Below are 12,498 nucleotides of genomic sequence, written 5' to 3' on the forward strand. Positions count from 1 at the left end.
CACCATCAACAACATCCTAGCCCACACCAAAATGTTAGAAACCCAATTGACTCAACTAGCATCTTCAAGCTCACAAAGACAAAAGGGGAAATTACCACCTCAAAGTAATCCCCCGAGACATGAAACGGTTAGTGCCATTCACTTGAGGAGTGGTATGAGGTATGAAGCACCAAAGAAGCAAGTTGAGGATGAAGTTGTGGAAGCTAGTGACAAAGAAGAAGTTGTGCAAAACTCCAAGGATGGAGAACCATCAAAAGAAGAAGTTTCAAAGAAAAGTGAAGACAAGGCCAAGGAGAAGGAACCCATTGTGATTAGACTTCCTTTTCCAAGTCGTCAAGCTAAGCCCAAATTTGATGACCAACTTGGAAAATTTATGGAAATTGTGAAGAATTTGGAAGTCTCGATTCCTTTCACGGAATTAATCAATCACGTGCCGGCCTATGCAAAGTATATGAAAGACATGCTTACGAAAAAGAAGTCGATCCGGAAGCTTGAAACTATCACCTTCACTAAGGTGAGTAGTGCAATCCTTCAAGGGAGTTCACCTCCGAAACTTAAAGATCCGGGAAGCTTATCAATACCGTGTACCATTGGCGACACAACGATCAACAAAGCCCTATGTAATCTAGGGGCTAGTGTGAGTGTTATGCCGTATTCGGTAAGTAAAAGGTTAGGGATGGGAGAGCTTAAATGTACCAATATCACACTCCAAATGGCCGATAGATCGACGAAGACACCATTAGGGATATGGGAAGATGTTCCCGTAAGAGTTGGGAAATTTTTTATCCCGGCGGACTTTGTCATTGTTGACATGGAAGAAGACTCCAATATTCCAATCATTCTAGGTATACCTTTCTTTCACACCGCGGTGCGGTGATAGATGTGAAGCATGGAGAGCTTACTCTAGAGGTGGGAGATGAGAGCATAACTTTCAATCTTGACAAGACCATGAGAGCTCCCCGTTTGCATGAACCATGTTTTATGGTTGATCATTATAGCCGGAAGGATGAGAGGAAGAAGTCGGAATTCCAATAGAAAAAGAAAGTTGATGATGCTCCATCAAAAGAGCAAGTGAATTGTAACAAAGAGAGCTTGAAAAGCTCACCCATGACAAGTGAAGAGGATGGCCTCATTGGCCAAAACAAGAAAGGAGGAGAGTTGTCTCTATCAACTCAAGAGATTTTTAATGATCAAGTAGACGAAGTTTGTGGTCTTTGGGACGATGAGTTTGAAGGGATTTTTAATCCCTACATTGGTAATGCTATCGATCAAGACCAACATGAAGGACAACAAGTGCAAAGATCTATTGAGGATCTTTATCATGATAATGAACAAGCTTTTGACTACTTCTTCAAGGTGTTGAGTAACATCAACAACACCTTGACCATGCCCCCATGACATCTCACTAAGGATGAGAGTTTGGTGGAGTCCTCTCCAAACCACCATTTGTAAATATTTCTAACTCCCTAACTTGCATTTTAATTCTTACATTGCATTTTTGTCATTTTTGGATTTTTTGTGACTTGATCAAGATATTCATCATTTTTGAGAGAAGTGAGGAAGGGACTAATGATTTTATTGATGTGTAGTGCTTTAACTTAGTGTGGGGATAGCAATTGCCTAGGCTATTCATGCCTTTGTAGTGCCCCTACAATGAAGAACACGGGATTTGAAGAATGAAAATGACACGGGATATGCAAGTGCACGGATGGTCCTGAATCCGGGTAGACTAGGTGGAATCCGAGCGGCTTCTGGGTAATCCGCTCGTCTTATAGGAATCCGAGTGTCTGTGGAAGAATCCTTCCGTCCAAATGAGCTGTAAAATCAAAAATTTTGGTCTGTAAGAGAATCCGAGCGTCCTAGCTGAGAAGACTGTTAGTTATTTATACCAAATTAATACTCATCTTATGATATTAAAATTACAAATTAATTTAAAGTGGTCTAAATCTACATGCATGCAAATAAAAAATATAAAAGATGGTATTAAACCATCTTAAGACAAAAGTTCCTTACATTGCTATAAGGCAAATATGGGCACTACAAAGGTCTCCTACCTTTATAGTTCTTGAGCTATTCAACTATGGATGATCCTCCAAGACAACTAACCACCAAAAAGATGGTTTCCTAAGGATACACCCAAGAATCAACCCAAAAACTACTATATTACTAACTAGGTAAAAATAGTAGTAATCCTTGTTTGTAATATATTTGATGTACTAATAAATATTATTACTATGATAATATTATTAGTTGGTATTTATATGTGTTTTATATAAGATGATGAAGAAAAATAAGAAGGAAAATATGGTCTATGGTAGTAAATGGAATCCGGCCAAAAGAACACCACAAAGACCAAATTTTTCCTTCAATTTTTAAACCACTTGAGTTAGTGGAATAACATGGGTATTTATAGGAAAAATGGGAGACATAGTGTGGCAAAATGCCACATAATGGACACTTGTTATGTCCTCATAAAACCGGTCCAAGTGGACCAAATATGGCTCCATTTTGGTTTTCGACATTTGCCCCACAAATGCTTATAAGTCTTATATTTAATTATCTTACATAATTAAATATTAATTTAATTATTTAACACTTAAATAATAAAAATTAACTACCAATGACCATTTAACTATTAAGTGATCATAAGACTATTTTATCAACATACAATGTGTTAATATTACCCCATTTAGCTAATTTTACAACCTCTTGTAAAATATAAATAGCTAATTAATTCCACCTCAAAACATATACACATATCGTATAAAATTAATTAATTAACAATTAATTAATAAATTCTAATCATTTATTATTTAAATATCTCATAATTAAATAATAAATCTCTTTGTCCCGAGTTCGTAACCCGTCATCAAATAATACATTTATGTGACTAACTAAGAGTCAAATAATACAAGGAATTAATTATCTCGTATCTCATACAAACAATTAATTTATACTATTTGGGCGTCATCCTATAGGTGTGACCTAAAGGAATCAGCTGATCACCGCCGTCACACGACATTAATGTCAAACTCTAATCAGCCAATCATTACCGATTAACGATGACCAGCTGACGAATAAATAAATAAATCCCTGATATTCCTTTTACGAGATTTATTATGTAAACGCACTCATTGTGGAGGACACTACTCCAAAAATCTCCCACTTGTCTGACACAAGTGTGTGTTACCAATTCTCTTGTCCAATAATATCTCCCACTCAATGCAAGATGTCTTTCAGGTCGTTCTTGCACGTGATCATATCATAAAGTGGTTTCCTCGATCAGGAGAATGACTGTCTGACCGGATAATCTACTATAGATCTCATCCGAGCGTGGCCACGCATTCACAGTCATCTCTCCTCGAGTGGCCTTGAGATAAAATATGACATAAAAGGACAATCCCGTTGACCTATTTTCTTCATTCGATACAGATCACAATGACCCAGTAAATGCTCATCGGCCTCCTTTTACGGTGCGACCTAGAACAAAAACCAAAGCCACCGGAAAACCATACCAACTCAGACAAATAGTCACCAGTCTAAAGAATTGACTCGAAGGAATAAATAGAAATCCTCGCCATGACCTAGCAACAAAAGGACTCTATAAACGGTCACTGTCCGACAAATTGTCTCACAATATGCCTATGTAATCGACCAGTCATCACTATGACCATATGACAGTCGAACTTGTCTTCTATCGCCTTACAATCTAGTCACTCCGAGACGTCACCTCATTAAGTAACTAGGGACAAAATACAATGTTAATCCAGTTCACTTAATAGGGTTCGACATTGTCTTTACAACTTATTTGGAGAAAACAAAGTATAAATTCAGACATAAAACTGAATATAACGATAAATGCAACTTATCACATATGAAATAATAAATATAATATTAGATTATTACATATCGTATAATTTACAACAGTTCTGACATTCGTCTCAACCCCATCGAAACTACATGACTATCATGTTTAGCTTGAGAGAATGGCTTGGATGACTATCATGTTTAGCTTGAGACAATGGCTTGGTTAAAGGATCAACGATGTTGTCAGCTGTCTCAACCTTACAAACTGTAATTTCTTTCCTTTCTATTAAATCTCTAATTACATGAAATTTCCTAAGTACATGTCTAGACTTGTTACTAGACTTGGGCTCTTTTGCTTGAAAAATAGCCCCACTCTTATCACAATACAAAGTGATAGGATCCTCGGCGGTCGGAAGTACTTTCAGTCCCTCTAAAAATTGCCTAATCCAAACTGCTTCTTTTGCAGCTTCAGAGGCTGCAATGTACTCAGCTTCCGTTGTAGGATCAGTAATCACAGACTCTTTGAATCTTCTCCAGCAGACCGCTCCTCCGTTCAACAAAAAGACAAAACCAGCCTGGGATTTCAAATCATCCCTATCTGTTTGGAAACTGGCATCCGTATAACCTCTTATACGTAATTCAGATTCTCCTCCAAACACTAAGAATGAATCTTTAGTCCTTCTCAAGTACTTCAGAATATTCTTGACGGCTATCCAGTGACTCTCACCTGGAGTTTTCTGAAAACGACTCGTCATACTCAAAGCATACGAGACGTCAGGACGAGAACACATCATAGCATACATGATCGATCCAACATCGGAAGCATAGGGAATCGATTTCATGCGTTCAATATCCTTAGGCTCAGTAGGACACTGTGACTTACTCAAAGTGATCCCACTGCCCATAGGTAGAAAACCTCTCTTGGAGTTTTTCATATTGAATCGGTCAAGAATCTTATCGATATAGGCTTCTTGACTCAATGCTAATATCCTTTTGGGCTTATCTCTATAGATCCGGATACCCAAGATGCGCTGAGCTTCTCCCAAATCTTTTCTTTGGAAGTGATTTCCCAACCACTTCTTAACAGAAGCAAGCATATCTACATCATTCCCAATGAGTAATATGTCGTCCACATAAAGAAGTAAGAAAACAACTTTACTCCCACTAAACTTCATGTATAAACATGGTTCCTCAACACTTCGAGAAAAACCATTCTGTTTAATAACATGATCAAAACGACGATTCCAACTCCTTGACGCTTGCTTAAGACCATAAATGGATCTCTTAAGTTTGCATACTTTGTTAGGATATTTAGGATCCACAAAACCCTCAGGTTGTGTCATGAACACTTCCTCTTCCAAAAACCCGTTCAGGAAAGCGGTTTTGACATCCATTTGCCATATCTCATAATCATGAAATGCAGCAATCGCTAACATTATCCGAACAGATCTAAGCATAGCAAATGGTGCAAAAGTTTCATCATAGTGTAAACCATGAACCTGAGTGAAACCTTTTGCAACCAATCTAGCTTTGTAGACATCTTTATGTCCATCCATGCCGATTTTAATCTTGAATATCCACTTACACTGAAGAGGTCGAACATCTTTAGGTAAGTCAACCAGGTCCCATACCTGATTATTGTACATGGAATCCATTTCGGATTGCATGGCTTCGAGCCATAGCTTAGAGTCAGAACTCATAATAGCCTGCTTTATAGGTCTTGGGTTCATCACTTTCTAAAAGTAAAACCTCATAGTCACCATCTTCCTCGATAATACCAAGGTATCTATCGATGTCGACTAACCCTTTCGACCTCCTAGGTTCGAAGGAACAATAACTGATTCAGACGTAGAAGGAACATCTTCCTGCAGTGTCACATCAGTTTGTGGCTCTTGAACTTCATCAAGTTCAAATTTTCTCCCACTCTGTCTTCTAGAAATAAACTCTTTTTCTAGAAAGACAGCTTCACGAGCCACAAACACTTTGTTCTCGTTACTATTGTAGAAGTAATATCCACAAGTTTCCTTAGGGTAGCCTACAAAAATACACTTTTCAGAACGAGGTGCAACCTTATCGTCAGACTTGCTCTTAACATAAGCATCACAACCTCATACTTTCATGTATCGCAGATTCGGGACTTTCCCTTTCCATATCTCATATGGAGTTTTGTCAGTTGCTTTAGTGGGACTTTTATTAAGTGATTGTACAACAGATAAAATGGCAAAACCCTAGAATGACTTAGGTAACTCCGTTTGACTCATCATCGATCGAACCATATCTAATAAAGTTCGATTCCTCCTTTCAGCCACACCATTTAATTGTGGTGTGCCAGGAGGAGTTAACTGAGATACAATACCGCAGTTTTTAAGGTGATTTTTAAAGTCATTGCTTAAATATTCCCCACCACGATCTGATCGTAATGCTTTAATCTTCTTATTTAATTGGTTTTCTACTTCATTCTGAAACTCTTTGAACTTATCAAAAGCTTCACTTTTATACCTCATTAAGTAGATATACCCATATCTACTCATGTCATCGGTAAAAGTAATGAAATAGTCATAATTACCTCTAGCAGTGACTGTCATTGGACCACACACATCAGTGTGTATTAAACCCAATAACTCACTAGCTCGAGATCCTTTTCCTAGAAAAGGTGAACGGGTCATCTTGCCAAGAAGACAAGATTCACATGTACCAAATGATTCGAAATCAAAAGGTTTAATTACACCAGTCGACACTAGTCTTTTAATGCGTTTCTCGTTGATGTGTCCTAATCGACAATGCCATAAATAAGATAGATCAGGATCACCTGTTTTGAGTCTTTTATTATCTAAATGATAAACATCGTTGCAAGTATCTAGAATATAAATTCCATTGATTGAAATAGCTTGACTATATACAATCCCATTAAGGGAAAAAGTACAACACTTGTCTTTAATTACAAAGGAAAACCCTTCGTGTCTAACAGATACGGATATTATATTTCTAGATAATGTTGGTACAAAATAACAATTATTAAGATGCAACTCCAACCCCGAACCTAAACTAAGTACATAAGTTCCTACTGAGACGGCAGCTACTTTAGACCCGTTTCCCATTCGGAGATCGACATCACCCTTGTTTAGCTTTCTTATGCTTTTTAGGCCCTGCAAATGATTGCACAAGTGAGAACCACAACCAGTATCTAATACCCAAGTTGTATTTGAAGCATAATTTATGTCTATCATAAAAGATTCAGTTGAGAAATTACATGTCGGCTTCACAATGCCAGCTTTTATGTCATCCAGGTACTTTGTACAATTACGTCTCCAATGTCCCTTGTTATTACAATAATTACAAGTATCTTTAAGAGGATTACCCTTTATAGGTTTTGGCTTGGTAGAGCAATTCGCAATTGCTTTACCTTTGCCCTCCACCTGAACGGGCTTCTTACCCGCGTTCCTCTTAAACTGCTTCTTCCCCTTCACATTAATCGCAAGCACATCTTTCCTCGTACTCCCACTCAATCCCATGTCCTTCTCTTCTTGCAAAAGCAGAGAATGGAGCTCATGTAAACTCTTTCTCATGTTTGTCATGTTGTAATTTACCCTAAATTGGGTAAATCCCTTGACGTGCGAGAGAGAGTGGAGCACCCGGTCCACCACAAGTTCGTCGGGGATCTTACATCCCAACCCCTTTAAAGTTCCCACGTACTCAATCATTTTAAGTACATGTGAACTTACAGGTTGACTATCTTTGAGGTTAGCCTCAAAGAAACGAACTGCGGTGTCATATTGAATTATTCTCGGGGCTTGAGAAAACATAGTAGAAAGCCTCGAGAATACTTCATGTGCATCACGAAACTTGACACATTGCCTTTGTAAAGCAGGATCCATTGAAAAAATCAAAACATTTTTTATTGCAGCGGATTCCTTTTTATAATTTGAAAAAGCCTCCCTTACATCGGCAGTGGCCCTAGTACTAGGCGAAGGGGGAGAAGGATCGACAAGGTAGCGTAATTTGCCATCACCTGCGGCAGCTAATCGAAGTTGTTCCTCCCAATCTTTAAAATTACTACCGTCGACTTTTAATACATATTTGTCCATAAAAGAACGTAGCCATGAATCTCTAGCCATGGTGGCGGTTTCACTAGTAGAAGTCATCGTGATTACTACAAAGGAAATAAAGGAAAGATTAACATTTATCGTCTAGAAATATTTAACTTGTGAAACTATTTAACAAGTTCCCATTTATATAATGATCTCCCACTGAATTATATAAATGATTCCAAGATACAATTTTATATAAACACGGGCACGGTGGACCGATTCAACCCATATTTATATAAATTTGGTGAGTCAACAACTTTGACTGATTCTACTACTAGAACTCTTGGTTGACGGATTTTCTTAAAATCTATCTTTTATCCCCAGAATAAATATGGGCACGGTGGACCGATTCAACCCATATTTATCCCGTTGAGTCCAACCAATTTTCACGCGTAATAACTTTTATTACCCTACTTACCCAACGTAAAAAGAGTGTACCTCGGTGATCCGAACCTACCTCTAATGAAGAAGGGATTCATAGGTGCAATTATTTGGTAAGGCTTAATCTCAATTTTAAACAAATGTGAGAGATCTTATCAATTTAATTGTCTATCACTTTTAAGTGAACAAAATTAGTGAATACTAGACGATTAAATCGATAACAACAAAAATAAAACATGTAGTGACGATTTGGCATGAATGCATAGAAGAATTAAAACAAACAAGTCCTAATATGGCCACCTAGTTAATCTAATTAACTAAAATTATTACACTTCGGAACCCAACTCCTTGGTCCCTTGAGTCTTCATAAATTGGCCTCCTTCTTTAGGATTTCAGAACGCCTTTCCGAAAACACCGTCTTCATGAAAACTCCGTCTTTAGATACTTCATCTAATTACTAATAATTAAATTACATAACAATACCCTATTATACAATTTTTAATAAAATTAAAATAAAAACTATTAATTAATTACAAATTAGGCGATACGAAATCGCAATTAATTACAAAACAAGTCGATATTCCCTTACATTTCGGGAAATACCAACTTCTACCTATGGCCATATTAGGAAAAATTACATAATTATAATTCTAAAAACCATTCATCTAAATGAATAATAAAATGCATTATGGAAAATGACATGCCAAATCGTCTAACTTACCAACAACGATCATTTGAGCTTGCTTTGACGGAATTTTTACCAATAAAAATTCATAATCAATTCTTAAAACAATTTTAAGACTTACTCATCATACTAATCTGGTCTAATATCAAAATAATTATTCTCAACAATTATCTTGAATTTATATGGGAATTAAAACACAATTGTGACAAAAATGATATAATAATTCACAATTATCATATAAAATTCCATTTAATTTAAAAATTTATGGAAAAATAATATACATTTTAGAACATTTTCCAGGAGCTAAAAATTCAGAAATTTCGAGCCCCAAAATTAAATCAATATTTATTTACAAAATAACCATTATTTACCAATTTTTATAAAATAAAAATTCAATAAAATACCTAAATTAATCACATTAATTTAAAGTATATACTTATCTCATAAATAGAACATGCATGTGGTTATTTCTAAATAAACATGCATAAAACTATCATGCAACCAAATTTAATTAACTCTTAATTAATTTTAATGCATTTTTACTCAATTTTATGCCATTTTAATTTATAAAAAGTGAAAAAATTTAACAAAAATCAAATTTTCGTCCCATATCATCCTAAGACCAGATTATTTACATGCAAGACTATATTATGTGATAAAACGAATTTTAGTAACATAATATCAATTTTATTAATTTATCTCATAAATTACTAAAATCGTCTTAAGACAACATGCATGTATTTAACAATGCTCTGATACCACTTGTTAGTTATTTAGACCAAATTAATACTCATCTTATGATATTAAAATTACAAATTAATTTAAAGTGGTCTTAATCTACATGCATGCAAATAAAAAATATAAAAGATGGTATTAAACCATCTTAAGACAAAAGTTCCTTACATTGCTATAAGGCAAATATGGGCACTACAAAGGTCTCCTACCTTTATAGTTCTTGAGCTATTCAACAATGGATGATCCTCCAAGACAACTAACCACCAAAAAGATGGTCTCCTAAGGATACACCCAAGAATCAACCCAAAAACTACTATATTACTAACTAGGTAAAAATAGTAGTAATCCTTGTTTGTAATATATTTGATGTACTAATAAATATTATTACTATGATAATATTATTAGTTGGTATTTATATGTGTTTTATATAAGATGATGAAGAAAAATAAGAAGGAAAAATTGGTCTATGGTAGTAAATGGAATTCGGCCAAATGAACACAACAAAGACCAAATTTTTCCTTCAATTTTTCAACCACTTGAGTTAGTGGAATAACATGGGTATTTATAGGAAAAATGGGAGACAAATATGAGTGGCAAAATGCCACATAATGGACAGTTGTTATGTCCTCATAAAACCGGTCCAAGTGGACCAAATATGGCTCCATTTTGGTTTTCGACATTTGCCCCACAAATGCTTATAAGTCTTATATTTAATTATCTTACATAATTAAATATTAATTTAATTATTTAACACTTAAATAATACAAAATAACTACCAATGACCATTTAACTATTAAGTGATCATAAGACTATTTTATCAACATACAATGTGTTAATATTACCCCATTTAGCTAATTTTACAACCTCTTGTAAAATATAAATAGCTAATTAATTCCACCTCAAAACATATACACATATCGTATAAAATTAATTAATTAACAATTAATTAATAAATTCTAATCATTTATTATTTAAATATCTCATAATTAAATAATAAATCTCTTTGTCCCGAGTTCGTAACCCGTCATCAAATAATACATTTATGTGACTAACTAAGAGTCAAATAATACAAGGAATTAATTATCTCGTATCTCATACAAACAATTAATTTATACTATTTGGGCGTCATCCTATAGGTGTGACCTAAAGGGATCAGCTGATCACCGCCGTCACACGACAGTAATGTCAAACTCTAGTCAGCCAATCATTACCGATTAACGATGACCAGCTGACGAATAAATAAATAAATCCCTGATATTCCTTTTACGAGATTTATTATGTAAACGCACTCATTGTGGAGGACACTACTCCAACAAAGACGCTCGTCTGAAACTGGCCGCTCGTCTTTGCAGAAAGACGCTCGTCTTTTTGCCAGTGCAGATTAAGAAAAGTTCCTGTAAGAGAATCCGCTCGTCTTTGAGGAAAGCCGCTCATCCTGAATTGCAGAATCCGCTCGTCTTCACTGAAAGACGCTCGTCTTTAGGCGAGTTTTCCCTGAAGCTAATTTGTGCAGAATCCGAGCGTCCCGACGGGAATCCGCTCGTCTTCCCCTGCAGTTTTGAATTTTTCGGGTGTTTTAATACCCCTTCCCACATTCATTTCATTCATTCATTCATTCAAACACTACCCATAAACCCCAAAACCCCAAAACCCTTATCCTCTCCATCACCAAAAACAAAATTTCCTCAACCAAATTCAACAAAATCAAATCCAAACTTCCTTACAACAACAATTAATCACTCCTTTTGCAACAATAATCAATCCAAGCACCAAAATCTTCAACCTTTGAGTCGATTTTTGAAATACAAAGACAAATCCTTTCATCTTAAATCGATTTGGGTATAATTAGAAATTGAAGATTTTCAATTTTTTCTTGGTATAATCAACAATGGCAAGAACAAAAGGAGCAACAAAGGCACTCAAGGCAAAGACACTTTCGAAAAGGCAACAAAGCCTTCAAGCAAAGAAAGCTTCAATGGCTATGGTGGTTTCTAGTGCAAACTTGGAAGTTCAACAACAACAAGATCCTCCCTTGGAAGCAACAACAACAACAACTCCGGAAATCGCTCAATTACCCAACTATCCGGAGGTAATTTTCATTTCTAACTCCCATAGGGATACATTTGCCAAGTATGCTAAGAAAGCCATTTTGCCCACCAAATTCATTTGTGAAGATGCCTTGAAAAAATTGGGTGTCCTTGAACAAACAAAAGCCTTATTTGAAGCCATGGGTTTGGGTAAATTGTTTACTACAAGAGAATTGACATACCCCTCCCTTACCTTGGAATTCTTAAGCTCATTGAAAATGACTAAGGTAGAGACTAGAGAATACATCGAGTTTCGTCTTGCCAATGTGAATAGGCGCATCAACTTTGATGTTTTGAGTAAGGTATTAGGCCTTAGTGATACACCATATTATCACAAGATGCCCGAAAAGTATGACCCCGCTCCTCTTTGGGAGGCGATTTCCGGGAAGAAATTTGTGAGCTTTCATGCTTGTCGCGCTCTATTAGTCCACCATCCGGGCATTAGAGTGTGGCACAAGGTCATCGGGAATACTATAATAGCAAGAAAAGGCACTAATCACTTTACAAAGCTCGACTGTGTTCTACTTGAGTCGGCCTTAAATGTCGGAAGGGAATTCACTAAGCCCTACAATGCTCTAAGGCTTTTGATGGAAAGATGGCTTAATGTTGATTGTGGCAAGGAAGGCACCGCTCATATTGTAAATGGAGGTCTAGTTACTCTCTTGGCCAAGCACTCTGACGCAAATTTCAACAAGGATAGCACCTATGTGGCGAT

Source organism: Silene latifolia, chromosome X (genome assembly GCF_048544455.1).
Source record: "Silene latifolia isolate original U9 population chromosome X, ASM4854445v1, whole genome shotgun sequence".
NCBI lineage: Eukaryota > Viridiplantae > Streptophyta > Magnoliopsida > Caryophyllales > Caryophyllaceae > Silene > Silene latifolia.